Genomic DNA, 12101 nt, shown 5'->3' with positions numbered 1-12101 from the left:
TGGGAGGGCCCAGTTCACCGTGGGCTGTAGTCCTGGGTGCTGTAGGACAGCCGCCTGAGAAAGCTGATCAGCAGCACTCCACCATGGCTTCTGTGTCAATTCCTGCCTCCAGATTCCTGCCCTGGATGATGGACTCCAAGTCGTAAGATGAAACCTCCCTTCTCAAGTTGCCTTTTGGTCATGGTGTTTTACCGGAGTAATAGAAACCCTAAGTCAGTACCTCAACAACATGGCTGCCCAAACAAGATCAGAGAAAGGACAACACGAACAGTCATGGGGGAATCTAGAAGGATCTCAGCCCTAGACAAAGAACTACAGGCGACTACGGAATGCTGAGAGAGAGAGAGAAATTCGTCTTCCCCAGAGATGGTTGATTGTGCAAAATAAAGTGATCATCCCTAAAGTCGCATACACACAAGTAACAACAGATAGAACCAACAGTTGTAGTTACACGTATTCATATATTTATGGAACAAGAACAAAGAACAAAAGGACATGAATTTGAGAGGGAGGGCGGAGAAATAGCTGGAAAGAGGAAAAGGAAGAAATGATATAATCGTATTTTCACTTTTAATTTTTAAAATTCTTGGCTATATTTTTAAGTGTAGTTTATTACTAAGACTTTCTTAACTAAGAAAGCACACACAGCATTAACACTGCTGTAAAGAATTCCTTGTCAAGTAAATTCAGGCTTAGAAGAATTGAATGATTATCTCCTGGGAGACCGAGTCAGAATCAATTAGAAGTAATGTCTTACAAAAAAATTAGATACAGGCAGCATATAGTTGTCAGGCTAGGTGCTTCTTATGTTACTAGCTGTAGAAAACCCCAGAGTTACCTTGCTTCCTTACACACACACACATACACACACACACACAGTCTAATAACCAGAACCAAAATCTTCCTAGTAGTGCTGCAGGGAGAGCTAAGGGTGCATTCACTTTAGAAGTCCCAGAACATTTTAGAATGCATATGTAGGCTAGGCCAAGCAAGACAAAGTCAGGAGAGCACTGCACACAGAGACTGACTTTCCAGCGGCCCGGTCACTGTTGCGTTTCAGTCACTGCTATGATGGAAAGAGGCTAAATGCATTCTGGGTAAACACTTTACCAACTGAGTTACGCCCCAGCCCTGGGCCAATTTCTCTCTCTCTCTCTCTCTCTCTCTCTCTCTCTCTCTCTCTCTCTCTGTGTGTGTGTGTGCCAATTTCTCTCTCTCTCTGCCAATCTCTCTCTCTGTGCCAATTTCTCTCTCTCTCTGTGTGTGTGCCAATTTCTCTCTCTCTCTCTCTCTCTCTCTCTCTCTCTCTCTCTCTCTCTCTCTCTCTCACACACACACACACACACACACACACACACACACCCCAATCCTCAGGATCAAAATTCTGCCTACATGTTTAAGCAGATATGTTTCAACATCCAAACTGATAAAGCAACCTCTTAGTTACAATTGAAAGGTGGAAAATTCACCGTTTGGTAGTTAGTTGCCTGCGTTCAAAAGCCTCTCTGCTAAAAGCCATTAAACGCCTGAAACTGTGTTTCCATTATACACGTAGACAAAACACCCGTCCACATAAAACAGTAAAAACTCAAAATAAAACATAGGTGCCCAGCTGAGGGGTTAGTCAGCCATCCCCTCAGCTCAGTGTCGTTCGGAACACGAGTCTAACAAACACGAGTTACAATGACTTCAGAGTTGCCAAGAATATTTCCTGTTTTCAAGCCGGTGGTTGCTCAAATGCTTCTGACTGTGTCCCATCTCAGTGGAAACAGAGTCGTCAAGTGGTCAAGTGACTGCGTCCTTGAGCAGGTTGTTTTTTCACTACTGGTATCAGTGTAACAGAGAGACAGGACACAATACCTCGAGATGGTCGCTAAAGCCCGAACGACTGGTGGAGACAGAACCGCCAAGACTGTTCAGCCCAAAGGGGGGGCCAATTCCTAGCCACCTTTGAATGAATGCCAAATCATTCTTAAAACATTCAGTTTGTTTTCTCAAGATCCCCACTGTGTACAAAAACAAACAAACAAGCCCCCAGGCTGTCGGCTGTGCCTACAGAAGGTTTAGAAACGGTAGTGATCTCGCTGTGCTTTCCAGAGCCACACAGTTCGGGTTTGGAAATTCCCTCTCTCCACGCTGTTAGCCCATGTGGCTCCTAGTCAGCCAGGTGAACTCAGAACCTCTGGAAGGCGTCAGAAAAGCCTCATGCAGACAAAGAGAGCATTATTTACATAGTCTGTGGTTAGGTCACAAACAGAAGTTTGTTGCGGTCAGCAGGGTGTCGGGCGGCTCCTGGCCTGCTGAACTCTGTTCCAGAACGCTTGTCTCCAAGAGAAGCCAATCACACGGCCCGTGGAACCTGACACAGTTTCTGATGCTAAGACCTGCCCACACCTGGATGTTTTGGTTACATAAACCAATAAATTTCCTGTCTTAAACCTGTTCTTGTTTGAAAATTTTCCTGTTTGATTTTTGTTTTCTTTTTGCCTACACAAACATGTGTGTGTGTCTTACACTTTATCTTAGGCAAACAGTAGCTGATTCAAGTATTAAACGTTAAGGAAATCCCCTTTCTCTTCAGTCCATTGAGTAAACTATTTTGTTCTCCAGAATATCATGACTCAGGTAACTGCAGCCAGGTTATTGCTTCTGTGAGGGAATTTCTCAACTCAGACTTGATCAGCCACCTGGAAGTGGCCCAGGAGCTAGTGCAGCTGGGACTCAGTTACTCCACCCTCCGTTATGAAGCTGTTACCTACTGACGGTAGGACCTTACCGGCTGCTCCCTGATTCTGGTCCCCCACTCTGCCTTCGCTATTCCCACTTCCATGCGTTGTTGGGAGCTGTGCCGCCTGGTCTGGGACCAGCATCTGACTGGCTACCCGTCTGACGGGTTTCCACGGAAACAGACTCTCACTCGGCAAGGACCAGTAGTCCATGGGACAGTGTAGGAATTTACAAAATTCGTGCAAGCTTGCAGGCTCTTTTCTCTCTCATGATATTGGTGATTCTCTGGGCGGTTTTTAGTTTTACTTTGTCAGTCACTCATGCAACAGCTGTAATTTTCCCTGGAAATTCTCTTCCTTTTCAGTATTTTCCCCTAAAATTCAACAGGGGGCTAATATTCTCCAAGTCTCTTACCTGGAATTACTAATGACAACTCCCAACGCTGGGAACTTTTCTGAGTCAATAGAGACAGGTATATATGAGAAAACAATAACCACATCTCACAGTTCCGGGAAGGAGAACAGGACATGCGTACACAGAATAGGGAAAAAGGGATACACACCGTGCCAGCTGTTGAGAGTACGTTCCCTGGACACCAGTCATATAGCATCAATGATCGGATCTAGTATGTTCTGATGGGAAAAATGCGATGTAAGATGTGGGATGGGGAGATCCATCTTTACCACACAGGAGAGTATACGGTGGGAGAAGAAAGGTATAGTGAGATGGGGAAAGGCTGCTTTGTCAAAGTCCGCCTTTTACAGAGAGATTGAGACACGGGACCCTCCTGTAGAAAAGGGAACTGTATAAAAATACATCTTACATGCTGGGCAGTGGTGGCACATACCTTTAATCCTAGCACTAGGAAGGCAGAGACAGGTGGATCTCTGTGAGTTCGAGGCCAGCCTGGTATATAAGAGCTAGTTCCAGGACAGGCTCCAAAGCTACAGAGAAACTGTCTCGAAAAATAGAAATATGTCTTGTAGACATGAGATAATTGTCTGGGTTTGGGGATTTTTATCCTTAAAGCATTGTGTTCATGTCTATTACTTTTAACTTTGTAACCACAAGTAGCTATAAGTACTGGGAGAGCAGGATGTATCTGGTTTGATATTTAGTGAAGGTCTGCAAAAATGCTGAACCCTATGACTAGAATAAGGTTATGCCGGGGCTGGGGAGGTTTATTGGGGAAGCATAAAGGGGAACAATGGGGACTTTCATAATAATCACAATGTATTCCTTAAATTGTGATGTATTTCTTAAAAACAGAAGCCAATGATAAAGCTGTTCATGTAACCCTGGTAAGAAAAACTCTGGTTTAAGTATAAAGACAGCCTGAGCTACTGAGGTCACTTGGGTGCAATCCACTTTGTGGTCAGAAGTTCTCCATGTGTCAATGCCCCCACCCCCCACCTCAGGACCTGAACCCAAACTGAGGCTGAACTCTGGCAACCACGGCTCTTAACAGCTTTGTAAGGTGGCCATTGCTAGGAAGGGCTTTGTCTCTCCGTGGAAACGATGGTATCATCTCCTAGTGTTCTGTTCTCTGCCCTCCTAGCATGGTGTACACAGACTTCTGCCTGCTAAAAGCAAGCAAGCCGTTCTGTAGCTGAGGACACCACCGGCGTGATGTCCTCTAGCCCCGTGCAGTTCTGTAGCCTCCAGGCTTAGAGCTCTGGCCCACATGAGACACTGTTTACAGGCTCTCAGGTGGCTCTGCTGGCATCTGAATGGTCGGCTGTTAATCAGAGTCTCCAGAGCAACACTCTTTTTAAACATTTGTTGAGTACACAAGAGGAGACAGCCCCTGGGGCTGGAGAGATGATGCAGCAGTCACAAGCCCGATGATTTGACTTCAATCCCCAGAATCCATGTAAAAGTAGAAGAGTAGACTCTGCAAAAGCCATACACATACACATGCATGTGCTCACACATGTAACACATACATTGATCATAATTCATTAATTAAAATTATTTAGGAGAGAGAGAGAGAGAGAGATCCTATTAAGAGTTCACATTGGCTATGTAATGTAGTTAGTCCTCTTAGCAAACTGATGTGGGTTTAATATTATGCCCATGATGCAGGTCAGGAAACTCAGCCACAGATCAGTTTAACTCCCCAAATTTAACAAGCAGTAATGGACAGTGCCATAAAGAAAGGAAGGATAGCTGGGTGGTGGTGGCGCCGCCTTTAGTCCCAGCACCTAGGTGACAGAAGAAGATGGATCCCTGTGAGTTCAAGGCCAGCTGCAGATTAAGTTCTGGTACAGCTAACGCTACACAAAGAAATCCTGTTTCAAAAACCGAGAGAGGGAGGGAGAGAGAGAGAGAGAGAGAGAGAGAGAGAGAGAGAGAGAGAATAGACACCCTTTTTCCTTCTCCAGATGCTGATGATTTACATATGACGTGAAGGGAGGAAGGAGGAGAGTAGGGACCAGGTAGAGACGTGAGGACTTGGTTACAGGGACAGAGTAAGGAATCGTCCTCAGGAGAGAGCAGGACAGTAGAATGTAAACACAAGGACACTGGTGTGTGCGTCCCTGCGCACACTTCCTCTGGGTGTGCCCTCTACATGCCCTGAGCACACCTCTCCTCTGGGTGTGCCCTGAGCACACCTCTCCTCTGGGTGTGCTCTCTACATGCTCTGAGCACACCTCTCCTCTGGGTGTGTTCTCTACATGCTCTGAGCACACCTTTCCTCTGGGTGTGCCTTCTACATGCCCTGAGCACACCTTTCCTCTGGGTGTGCCCTCTACATGCCCTGAGCACACCTCTCCTCTGGGTGTGCCCTCTACATGCCCTGAGCACACCTCTCCTCTGGGTGTGCTCTCTACATGCTCTGAGCACACCTCTCCTCTGGGTGTGCCCTCTACATGCCCTGAGCACACCTCTCCTCTGGGTGTGCCCTGAGCACACCTCTCCTCTGGGTGTGCCCTCTACATGCCCTGAGCACACCTCTCCTCTGGGTGTGCTCTCTACATGCTCTGAGCACACCTTTCCTCTGGGTGTGTTCTCTACATGCTCTGAGCACACCTTTCCTCTGGGTGTGCTCTCTACATGCCCTGAGCACACCTCTCCTCTGGGTGTGTTCTCTACATGCTCTGAGCACACCTTTCCTCTGGGTGTGCCTTCTACATGCCCTGAGCACACCTTTCCTCTGGGTGTGCTCTCTACATGCTCTTGAATTCAGCAAACACTGGTGGTTTGTTTCTTTTGTTCTGGACACTACCCCAGATGTGGGAACAATCATTGGGAAAATAATCAATGTGAATGACCTTAAGAGCTTATCACCTAAACATTGCACATGTAGGGGTTCATCCTGATAAAAGAAAAATCGTAAAAAGTTGGGCCAAGGATGAAGACTGAGAAAATGAGTGTTACTTAACAACCACAGGTAGAATCAACGAGGACTAGATTGAAATACTTACTTAAATCCCATCCTGGCTGACTTTCAGAGTGGGGATTAATACACCTATAAAAAAGACTTCAGGTTGCATTTTAGTAAGTTCAGTAGCCTGGTCACCTCATCCCATGCAGGGACACACCATGCAAAGCTCATGTGTGACGCTGATCCTGGGGAGACACGAGTAAACATCTACTCACCTCAGAGCGGGAGCCAATGACAGAACAAAGTGGGGATACAGTCAAAATCCAACTTGACAACACAATGAGCTTCTCTGGTTTTAGAGAAATATGGGTGAAGGGTTGCTTCCAGGAGCAGAAAAGGCTCAAAGCAAGTTGCATTACCAAGCCAGCATGAATTACAGCAGCATGAAAGGCTGCTGACATGTGATGGCCCATAAAAGTTGAACTCCTGGAGCACACTGTACAGCCTGCAGCCTCTCGATGGGGCAAAGAGTCTACTTTCTAGATAGTTCAGTTAGGCTAAGCCTCTTCCGGGTGCTTGATGGCTGGTCTCTGCTTCTCCCAAGTGGCTTGCCTGGTGTCTTGGGTTATCTATTGCTGTGATAAAACCCCATGACTGAGAGCAACTGGGAGAAGAAAGCAAGGGTTTGCTTGGCTTTCACTGACTGCCACACTATCGTCCATCCTTGTGGTGGTTTGAAGAATGACCGCAGAGACTCATGTTTGAATACTTGATCCCCAGCCGGTGGAGCTGTTAGGGAAGGATTGAGAGGCACAACCTTATTGGAGGAGGTGTGTCATTGCATTTGGGGTTGGAGGTTTCAAAAGTCTTGTGCCATGTCTAGTGTGTGCTCTCTTTGTCTCCAGCTGTGAATCCAGAGGTGAACTGTTATCCTGCTTTTGCTTTTCCATCATGAACACTAATTTTCTGAAAACCCTAAGTCCAATTAGATACTTTCTTTTATAAGTTATTGTGGTCATGGTATTTATTACAATAGGGAAGTATCTAATACAATCAAAAGAACCTGAAGACAGGAACTGAAGCAGATGCCTTGGGGGAAGACTACTTAAGGGCTTGTTCAGCCTGTTTTCTTTTACAGCTCAGGACCACCTCCCCTGGGTTGTCAACCACAGTGGTGGAGACATTTTCTCAATTGAAGTTCCTTTTCCCCAAATGATTCTAGTTTATGTCGAGTTAACAAAAAAACTTTTCAAGACAGGGTTTCTCTATGTAGCCTTGGCTGTCTTAGAACTCACTCTGTAGACCAGACTGACCTCCAACTCACAGAGATTCTCCTGCCTCTGCCTCCTTAGTGCTGGGATTAAAGGCATGTACTACAACTGCCTGGCATGTTTTAAGTTTTAATTACTGTGCTTAAGATATCCATGAACTAAAAATGCCTCTAACCTGTAAACCCTTTGCCCAAGAACAGACCCTTCCTGAAATGCTGGAGGCTATTGTGATGGAAGGTAACAAGCCACATATTTTTGCCCCCTAAACAAACTTGTTTGACTCGATTGTACCAGTTGCGCTTGGTCACACCGACACAGGAGGTAAATGGGTAGGAATTAAGCCAGGGTGTACTCTGCTTCTGATTGGATGTAGGCGGAGGTGTACAGACAAGAAGAAGTACATCAGGAAAGTGCTTGCCCTTAATTAGACCTTGTGGGAAGTACTCTGGCCTTGTAGGTTTGCCCTTTTAAACCTCTGAAATATCACCTGTTGTTCCTTTTGCGAAACTACAGCTCCCAACATTCCCCTGGACTATGGATACCAGCGCGCGCAAGCGCAGGACACCTTTCCCAGACGCCTTTGCTTCCTCGTTAAAAGGCGGGGGTCGCCATGAGCCCCCTCTCTTCTTCCCCCTTCTCTTTTCGTCTCTGCACACCTGTACCTTACCTGTTGTTACCCCTCCCCCATTAAAGTGCACCCACGTGGGACCGCCGCGTGTCTGTGTCTCCTTTCCCCGCATAACATCTTTACTCTCTAACACCACAGACAAGAAAGCCAGAAATAAGAACAACATCACCTATGACCATTTCCTGGGAACCCTTGAATTGCCCTGGCCAGAGCCCATCTTCGTGGCCAGTATTTAATTAAAGCTTGATTCAAATTTGACTCACAATTGTAGTAATGGTCTTTTTCTTGACCAGTGGGATTAACATTACAAAAGAGTCTGAATATCTCTTCAAATTGTGGTCATTTCCTTTTAATTCTTTGATGTTACTTTTAATAACTTTGCTTATTTTTCTACTGTATTATTTTACATATTTTTAATTTTTTACACTTTATTTATTGTATGAGGTGTGGTGTACAAACAAGCGGCTTTCAGGACAACTTCCGGGAGTTCTCTCCTTCCAACACGTGGCTCTGGGATCTGAGTCAGTGTTGTCAGGCTTCAGCGGGGAGTGCCCTTACTGTTAGGGTCTCTTCACTGATTTTGTTTTTTGTTGCTGTTTTTTTTTTTTTTTTGACACAGTATCTTTTCGCCAATGCTGGCCTCATGATTGTGGGTAGCTAAGGGTGGCTTTTAATTGCTGAATCTCTGTCTCTCCTTCCAAATGCTAGGATTATAATTGTGTGTATCCAGGCCCAGCTTCTTAGATCAATAGTTTTATGTCATCTTGGCACAGGCTAAATTCACCTGAAAGGAGGAAACCTCAATTAAAATTCTTCCAGAAAACCAGACTGTAAGCAAGCCTGTAAGACATTCCCTTAACCGTGATTGATGGGGGAGGGCCCAGCCTGTTGTGAGTGGAGCCATCCTGGGGCTGGTGGTCCTGGGTGCCATAGCTGGTTGAGCAAGCCCTGAGGAACAAGTCAGTAAGCAGCCCTCTCTCTTGGCTTGCTCATCGGCTCCTGCCTCCTCTGCTGGAGTTACTGTCCTGACTTCCTGGGCTGATGAACTGTGATGGGGAAGCCTCAGATGAATAGAGCCTTTCCTCCCCAAGTGTCTCCAGTCATGGTGTTTCATCTCAGCAATAGTGACCCTGACTAAGACAATCATTGTTATACATCTTAAATTTATTATGACAACAAAGACAGAAGAATTTTTCACAGAGTTCTCATTTTGTCTAACAAAGGAATGATTCCAGCAAATATTTTTAAATTGTTTTTTAAAATTAACTTGAGAAATATACATTTAATAATCAAAGAAACAAAAAGTTGTCCAGAAGTGAGGCATGGTGGTGCATGCTTTTAATCTTGAGGCCTTTAATCTTGAGCAAGCAGGGCAAGGCAGGGCTACACAGAGAAACCCTGTCTCAACAAACAAACAAACAAAAACTAATAGAGTTGTCTGGAAAAGGTTATTGGGTCAAAGAAAAATAATATAAAAGTGATACATTTTGTTTGTGACCTAATTTAATGACCCTAATAGCAATCTGTAATACCACATCATAAAATTCAATACACAGACCGACTGAAATAGAGGTGGATGTTTTATTTTGAAGCTTCATTCTTTATATATATATATATATATGTGTGTGTGTGTGTGTGTGTGTGTGTGTATGTATGTATGTATATATATAATTTTTATTGAAAATAATTTTTTATGGGGAAGGGAAATTATATCTCATGTAGGTCAGGCTGCCCTGACCTCAACTTACTATTACTATGTAGCCAAGGCTGGCCTTGAACTCCTTATCCTCCTGTATTTGTCTCCCAAACTCTAGAATTACAAGATGTACTTGTAATCTTGCTTTTCAGGGTCGGGGTATCACCACACAGCTTAGTAGCCTTGAGTTTGGACTTCACGTCGCAGTCTGTCGAGTTCTGGAATGCAGGAGTGCTCGACTTTATCTTTTAAAAATACGCCTCTTGTGGGAAATGACTGGTAGTTCACGTGGAACTCTTTGCCCCTTTGTGAGTGTGTTCTGTTGGTTAAGAACTGCTTGTTTGATTATCAGAGTCAGCCCCGCCCGAGTCTCTTACAGGAAGTTCCCCACAGCCTTCTTTGGAAGGAGGAGAAGGAGCTTCAGTGGCTCAACTTTATTTCAACTCCGTGTCTCAAGCTGAAATTCCTCATATTAGTCATCCCCCAGGGCTTTCTGGGAACTAGAGTTTTAACCAGATAAAGGGTGTTATTATCTCCTTGAGACTGGACAGTAGCCTATTCACACATTAACATTATGTTCCTTGATTAAATGGGATTGATTGCTTTCTTCAAGGCAGAGAGAGAATGTGGAGAGAATGGGACAACAGACTGGGCGACAGGAAGCAGAACACCGGGTATGTGTCACTACGGGAATTTTATGGAGGTCCCTGTGCAGTGAGGAAGAAGCCTCAAGACAAAGTTTCTTTTCCAGGAAGAATGGAGAAAAGGAAATGGGAATATTACCAAAGTAAATTTAATTCCCCCCCTCCTAAGTCTAGAGTTTCCAGTCTGACAGTATCTGTGCTACAGTGGTATCAATGTAGAAACATGGTTGCTCTTCGGACAATTAGCTGTTACTTTAGCTGTTTCAAACATCACAATTTACACCTAAAACTAAAAGTGCTTATTTGTTCCCCTCGCCCTAGTTAAATAGCCATCGGCTGATGCGTTATTGGTTCTTTTCCCTCTGGTTACTAGTTTTAGTTACTCTTCAGCCATTCACAGTGAAGGTGGTTCAGGGAAGAGTAAAGGTTTGAAGGATTAAGAAGGAGAACTAAGTTGGCTGGCTATCGAAATGCAATCCTGGCTATTCAGGAAGCAACTGCAGGAGAGTGTCACATCAGGGCTTGTCTGGGCAACACAGTGAGACCATAGGTATCTTAGCTGAGGGTGTCACATCAAGGCTTGTCTGGGCAATACAGTGAGACCATAGGTATCTTAGCTGAGGGTGTCACATCAAGGCTTGTCTGGGCAATACAGTGAGACCATAGGTATCTTAGCTGAGGGTGTCACATCAAGGCTTGTCTGGGCAATACAGTGAGACCATAGGTATCTTAGCTGAGGGTGTCACATCAAGGCTTGTCTGGGCAATACAGTGAGACCATAGGTATCTTAGCTGAGGTTTCTATTGCTGGGAAGAGACACCATGACCACAGCGACTTTTAGAAAGGCAAACATTTAATTGGGGCGGCTGGCTTCAAGTTCAGAGCTTCAAGCCATTATCATTGTGATGGGACAAGGCAAGATGTAGGCCGACATGGTGTTGGAGTAGCTGAGAATTCTACATCTTGCAGACAACAGAAAGTGATCAGTCTCACTGGGTGTGGCTTGAGCATATATGAGACCTCAAAGCCCATCTCCACAGTGACACACTTCCTCCAGCGAGACCACACCTACTCCAATAAGACCACACCTCTCAATAGTGCCACTCCCTTTGGGGGACACTAGGTCAAAATTTAAAAAAAAAAGTATAAAAAGGCCAGCCGGGAAAATTTTGTAGTTTAGGGTAACTCATCTATTTAGCATGCAGGAGTCCCTGGCTTCAGTCCAGTCCTGGGAGAAAAGAAAAGGGATGAAGCTGCAGACACGTCTTCAGTTAACAGCATAACTGATCTTGCGGAGTACCTGGGCTGGATCCCCTGAATCCACATGGAGGCTCACAACCACCTGCAACTCCAGTTTTAGTGGATCCTAAGCCTTTTGACCTTCTCAGGCACCGGGATGAAGTTTCCCTACAACAAAGGACTGAAGTTGGATCTGACTTAGGCAGCTGTAAAACAAGGAAACTCCTGGAAAACCCGAGAGGAAAAACCAATACCGCATCTAAAAGCAGAGGAGGTGAGAGGTTGGGAGCCAGAAGAGAATTGCAAGCAGAGAAACTATGTTCACAGTCCTGCAGGAGCCTGGAGGAAGGGCCCAAGTCTGCAATGAAGGTCTGATCGTCATTTGGAGTGAGCAGGTGGTTCCTATTCTCCTTCCTTGCTGCTGTCTCTTCCCTGGTAGGAGAGGGCAAATGCTGAACCAGGAGCTGTGCATGTTATCAACTCAGACTCAACACCCCTGTGATTCCATGGCAGAGAATATGAACTCATGATCCCACCTGAGTTATCTCTGCTTTGCTTTTTCCCTCCC

The sequence above is a fragment of the Microtus oregoni genome, unplaced genomic scaffold (assembly GCF_018167655.1).
Source record: "Microtus oregoni isolate MIOR12 unplaced genomic scaffold, Mior012 000060F_ref0000265, whole genome shotgun sequence".
Lineage (NCBI taxonomy): Eukaryota > Metazoa > Chordata > Mammalia > Rodentia > Cricetidae > Microtus > Microtus oregoni.
The sequence above is the reverse complement of the archived record's forward strand: the minus strand, read 5'-3'. Positions refer to the sequence as shown.